Source organism: Haliotis asinina, chromosome 2 (assembly GCF_037392515.1).
Source record: "Haliotis asinina isolate JCU_RB_2024 chromosome 2, JCU_Hal_asi_v2, whole genome shotgun sequence".
Lineage (NCBI taxonomy): Eukaryota > Metazoa > Mollusca > Gastropoda > Lepetellida > Haliotidae > Haliotis > Haliotis asinina.
Genome location: NC_090281.1, coordinates 16,173,408 through 16,180,146, shown reverse-complemented (window position 1 = coordinate 16,180,146; position 6,739 = coordinate 16,173,408). Strand labels below are relative to the sequence as shown.

The 6,739-nt window shown below is 43.3% G+C and overlaps 1 pseudogene; it reads left to right on the top strand.

Moving 5' to 3' along the window:
• The first annotated feature begins 554 nt into the window (after positions 1 to 554).
• Positions 555 to 1,492, top strand: LOC137273921 (uncharacterized; annotated as a pseudogene).
• Positions 1,493 to 6,739: the final 5,247 nt, after the last annotated feature.

Sequence of the window (6,739 nt, the reverse complement as noted above, 5' to 3'; positions counted from 1 at the left end):
ATTGGTGGGGCTGGCTTGATGGTAGAAATTGATGAAAGTAAATTTGGGAAACGGAAGTATCATAGAGGTAGGATGGTAGAAGGTCAGTGGGTTTTGGGTGGTATTTGTAGGGAGACAAGACAGTTCCTTCTGGTTCCTGTAAAAAACGCGCGACCGATGGACACTACTTGATGTTATTTGTAGGAAAGTGGTGGGGGCTAGTCATACAGTTACGGACTGTTGGAAAGCTTACGACGGACTGTCTTATCTGGGTTATACCCATAGTGGGGACGACTGCACTTTACCGGGCGCACTTTTTCAGATTTTTTTCCGAGCTGCAGGGGATCCAACGCCTACAGCCAGCCTTGCGAGAATCCTGTTGAGGGCTAATTAGTCTAATTAGCGGACACGGTACCTCTGGACCACGGGGGCATCAAAGGCGACAAGTGCTCGTTTCACGGGTCATAAGCAGCCTAGCTCCACGCATGCGCAGTAAATCAAAACATGCGTGGAGCTAGGCTCCACCTCCCCATTCATCAATCTTGAGAAGCCATTCCTCGCTATTGTCAATCAGAATGGATGTCCAATGCAATGAAGCTATGGTATATGACGACGTTTATCGTCTGACCTTTGATCCGTCGGTGCTTATCGACTGGCTGACTGCCCGCGGGGTTATTGGTGACTTTGCGGGAGCCTGTCCCCGTTGTGGCCGCGGTCAGCTGACGAAGAAAAAAGACTCAAGTTATGGAAGAGATGGCTTGGTATGGCGGTGCCGGGTGAAAACATGCGGACAGAAGGTGTCCATCCGTGAGGGCAGCTGGTTTGCTGGATCTCACTTGACGCTACCCCAGCTGTTGAAACACCTATATTACTGGGTATACAAGACTCCATCGGACGTGATTCAGAGGGAGTTGAAGATTGGATCCTGTCACACTCTAGTCGACTGGAACATGTTTTGCCGTGAGGTATGCATGACAGTTATCGGGACTGACAGCGAGAAGATCGGCGGACCCGGCACCACTGTTGAGATCGACGAATCCAAGTTTGGCAAAAGAAAATACAATCGTGGGAAGAGGGTGGAAGGCGTCTGGGTGCTTGGAGGGATAGAACGCGAAAGTAGACAGGTGTACCTCAACGCTCACAGACCGGAGTGCCGACACGCTCTTACCAGCCATTGAGAAGCATGTCGAAAAGGGGACTACTATCATCACAGATTGCTGGAAAGGGTACAGCAAACTCTCGAAGATTGGCTATGTCCACTTGACTGTCAATCACAGTGAGAACTTTAAAGATCCGGAAACGGGCCCACACGAACACAATTGAATCGACATGGAGGGCCGTGAAGAATCGTGGTTTGCCCAGTTCTCAGAAGTCGCTCTATGATTCCTATTTTGTGGATTACACCTTCCGCAAGAAGTACCTTTCGGGTGCAGCAGACAAGTACCTGGCATTTTTGGAGGCTGTGAAGCATGTATATGCTACCAACCTTGATCGAGTTCAGGAGAAAGTCTAGAAACCGAAGGTGTTGGAAAAACCAGCGTTGCTTGAAATCCAGAACTGTATCAATGCGGAAGAGATGTCTATCCAAGAGGCACTTTAAATTCCAACTCCAACTCTGGCCGGGCGTGTTTTGGCCCCAGAAAGTCAGCACCCAAAACACGTCTGCAAGCTGCACTGATGAGTCCTGGTGGGACGAAACGTGTTCGGATTTTGGGGGATTTACTCTGAAAAAGGTAAGAGTCGAACCCTAAAAAGCCTAACCCTAAGATCGAGGAGGGGGGGTCCCTAACCCTAAGATCGAGGAGGGGGCATCCCTAACCCTAAGATCGAGGAGGGGGCATCCCTAACCCTAAGATCGAGGAGGGGGCATCCCTAACCCTAAGATCGAGGAGGGGGCATCCCTAACCCTAAGATCGAGGAGGGGTGCGCTATAGCAGGGCGCTAATGTAGAGTTCCCGGCGCATCGCATTATAAAAAGAAAAGAAAAGCCAATTAGCTAGCGTGCTACGCCCGGTAAACTGCATTCTAGCCCCCTAGTGCAGTAAACCGCTCCGAGAACTTTAAAGGTAAGTGTATGCAGTAAAGTATATGCATGCAAATAATTTGCTAATAATGCATCATTTCAATCAACTTTTGTTTCTATTTATTACCAGATCCCACCACCGGTCCCTGTACGAATTTAATTGAAAACTGGTGGTGGTGCATCAGAAGACAACTCCCAACCACACACCAGACATAAGGATTTTTCTTTACACTTGGCGGAATACATGTATCAGTCAAGTAGCAGAGGGGACATTCTTATCCAGCTGTTACATGGCATCGGCTCCACTTACTCCGGAGGCCAGTAGAGGTACCTTGTACTTTTCTTGAGCATTGATCAGTTGTATGGTAAATAGCTTACATTTGGCGATGTTATGCCGAACTCAACAGATGTGGACACCCGTTCGATTCCCGAGGCTGAATACGGTAACGGCAGTTATTGCAAGTCATATATTGTTTTTCATGCCTTACACACATTATTGATGGTATAACTAGTGATTAATTTGAGTGACAGTTCGTAAGTTAAAGTTTTGGGAGGTGGGGTACGGGCGGAACTCTTACCACCAAAAGAATGCTTGATAACTTGAAATAAACATCTAAACATTACAAACAATAAAGTCAACATAATAATAAAGTCAATATAACAATGTCTGATATATGGTGACGTTTCAGCCTATTAATCAGTAGCCGTTTTGGGTGCCGTTTTCACAAAACGATTTTGGTGCCGTTCTGCTGTGGTGCCGTTTTAGCTATAACCCTAAAATTCCCATAAATAAATAATGACTGATTATACCTAATACAGGGCGAAACCCTACCGTAAATTAAAATATTTTGAGTGTTCGATGTTCTGTTAGCTGAAATACAACAATCTAACCTTGAAAATATGGGACTTGTGTTGTCTTTGTGATCAGAGGAATCGAACCGCTTTTGTAGTAGACATCTTTGACTGTTCTGGCTCGTGTGAGCAAACCTTTCTATCTTGTCTGGAACAAATTCGTTGGGTGTGTTTTGGCGAAACAGTAACGTGAACAGTTTCTGACATTTCATTATTTCACTTCATTTACAACTAATTCTGAATTGTTACAAACGTCATATAATTAAAATGTTATCACAGAGGTATTTATGATTGAAATTATGCAGTTATTGTTATTCGTACAAGTTATACCATAACGAAGTTAATTATGTGTATGAATGCGGTACTCAATCTCTCGAATACATCATTTCTCAACCTTCACGTGGAAAACGACGCAAAGTCGCAAGTCTTGGCTTTGTCAATAACAGCATAACTGCACGAGAAGGGCTGCGTTTGAGCGAACCGTTTCTTTATGTTTGACTGGACCTAAATTCAGTACTTTAGTGAGTGAGTTAGGTTTTACTCCGCAATAAGCCACCGTCTTGGCAGAGGTCTGTAAATAACAATCCAGTGATCAGCAGCACGAGCAGCGATCTACGAAATTGGGACCGAATACATGGATCAACCAAGTCAGCGAGCCTGACCAACCGATCCGCTAATTAAGCGCTTCCTACGACAAGCATGGGTTTAAGATCTGTTATAACCGGATGTTCACGAGTCTCATTACTTCAATGACATATCTTCGGTTTTAGGGAATGGGGTTCACCTATTTGGTACATACATTTTAGTGTGTAGGGTCGTTCATATTAGAAGGAGTGACAGTTCTGTTGAATGTAAAACAGAAAGTTGTATGTTATCTAAATTAGGCGAATTAGCTGCAATCTACGCTGGTAAGGACAAATGTCCTGGATATACGATTTCGTTATTCGAGGAGATAGATTCTTGTATCGTCGTCAAGTTGGAAATAGTATTGCATATTTAACAAAGCGCACGTAAAATATCGCCCATACGTTCTGAACATGTTCGCCATGTGTACTCAAAGGAGGGGAGGTGAAATAGTGTTTAAAGTCGTAGTTCAGAATATTTCGCTTCTATGACGATATGCATGTGTGACCGCTTGTGCTAGCCCAGGCTTCAGCTGGTTTGACAGTGCTAGCTGACTGAGATACCATACCGCGGTTAAGCTTGAATACCCAACTCAGACACATTTTACTTACTCCGAGGCGACCAATACTTGTTGTACCCATTAATGCAGTGTCCAAAGCAGGGAACAGCAAGACCCATTGGAATGACGCGGCCGGGGGTCGAACCCGCGACACCACCCTGGCGGATGCCATACATACTCAAGACTCTAACCAGCTACAACAAATGACAGATACGAGAGAATCCTTTGTGTTGTTTCATGAATATCCAGAGACGTTCTTTGAAGATTCTCTTTTATATCCATTTTCTCTTGCCCCGTAAAAATACGGATTAGAATTGGTCTCAGCAACTTATGCTTGCCACGAAAGGCGACTATGCTTGTCGTAAGCGGCGACTAACGGGGTCGGGTGGTCAGCCACGCTGACTTGACGCATGTCACCGGTTCCCAGTCTCGCCGATCTACGCTCATGCTGTTGATCACTGGATCGTCTGGTTTGGACTCGATTATTTACAGACCGCCGCCATATAGTTGGAATATTGTTGAGAGCGGCGTAAAACTAAACTCACACACTCACTCAGTTTCTCTTTCACAATTTAACTCGTGAAGATCCGGGGTGGATCTGCACCCATGATTGTGGCAAGAGGCGACTAACGGAATCGGGTGACCAGCCAGGCTGACTTGGTTGACATATGTAATCATATCCCAGTTGCGTAGATCGATGCTCATGCTGTTGATCACTCGATTGTCTGGTGGACTCGATTACTTTCAGAGTTGGCGACAAACTAAACTCACTCTTTCACAATTCAGTTTGTTAACAATTATACGCAGTTCTTGACTGTTGAAAGTGGTACAATTGCGTCTAAGTCTTTATGATGGCACTGAAATCGAAATATAATTAACAGCAATTGTGTTGAGGTATCATACTCCTGAATTACGTGCAATGACGTGTCTGTCGAGTCACAGGCAAAGTGTAGCGCAAAATGGGTTGCGCAGCAGAACGAAACTGACCAGTCTTCGTATATGCGAGCGAAGCGAGCAAAGGTTGGCAACAAACTTCCCTCGCTTCGGTCCGAAAAATATTTTTCATGTCAAAATAAAATATCGCCACCATCAAATATAGACACACATTTACTCACAGGGTTGTGCTCTTAGATTTCCAACCTCATACTTAACAATTACTCACGTGAAATATATTTTAATCAACGTTTAAAGCGCCGCTGGTGCTCTCACAGAGCGTTCTTCGCCTCCATTACCCCTGCCAGCTTCCGGTTCAGCGGAATGAAGGAACAGGTTAGGTAACTCTGAAAACACTTGTCGAGTCGCATGTCCTCCTCAAAGTTCGCAGATGACAGTCGTCGTGCAGATTAACCATGAATGAGGAGCAAAGGAACTGCATTGCTGTTGCTGAGGCAGACCACAATCTCCTTATAACAGGACAATGCGGGACAGGAAAGACATTTACTTTGAGGTATGGATGTTTTGTTTTTAAATTTCAAGTGATCAAGTGGATTTGTCGTGAGGTGTCACGGTTTTCGTTTACAGTGAAAACGATCTTTTGCTTTGTAATAGAACTATTTTGTATTGATAAGAGTTGATCAAGAAATGAAAAGAATAGCTTTTCGTCAAATCGGTACTTAGATCACATTGAACACTTTTTCTTAACAAGAAAAGAAATAAGTTTAATTTTACTTCATATTACGTACCAGCTGACGGCATCTGTCCCAGCGTATGGCCACATTTTACTGTGTTTGTATTTCCCGCAAAAATAACTACTTGCGCAATTACCTCCCTTGCATTCATCCACTCGCTACGTCAGGAGTGAGCCTTTTTAGAATAACTGTTACTAAAATTCTAACAATAACCACAACATATCAGATAAATAATCTGGAACAGTTTAATGAGAAATTTGGGCAATATGATGTGTCCTCTTAATTTCTGCTTATTCTTGTTCCTTCATTCCGCTGAACCGGAAGCTGGCAGGGGTAATGGAGGCGAAGAACGCTCTGTGAGAGCACCAGCGGCGCTTAAAACGTTGATTAAAATATATTTCACGTGAGTAATTGTTAAGTATGAGGTTGGAAATCTAAGAGCACAACCCTGTGAGTAAATGTGTGTCTATATTTGATGGTGGCGATATTTTATTTTGACATGAAAAATATTTTTCGGACCGAAGCGAGAGAGTTTGTTGCCAACCTTTGCTCGCTTCGCTCGCATATACGAAGACTGGTCAGTTTCGTTCTGCTGCGCAACCCATTTTGCGCTACACTTTGCCTGTGGTCGAGTGAACCAAGATTCCTGTCCTGAAATTCAACAAGAAATGGTTGCAGTGGGAACCGATCACCCATGGCACCGTTCTATATTTTCCTTGTATACATTGTTATGTCATATATATTTGTTGTATATATTGTTATATTAGTATATGTTTGTTGTATACACTGTTACATTGTATTTTATTGTTGTATACATTGATATACTGCATAGTTGTGTTGCATAGATATTTGTATTGTATATTTTTGTTATATTGTGTTTTCGTTGTATACATTGATGTATTGTATATCTGTCATGTACACATTTTCATATTTTATGTATTTGCTGCACATATTGTTATATTGTGTATGTTTCTTGTATACATTCTTATACTGCAAATGTATGTTGTATATACATTGCGTGTGCGTCTTCTAAAGTTATGGTTTTCAAACATCATACTGTTTCGCATCGAAACA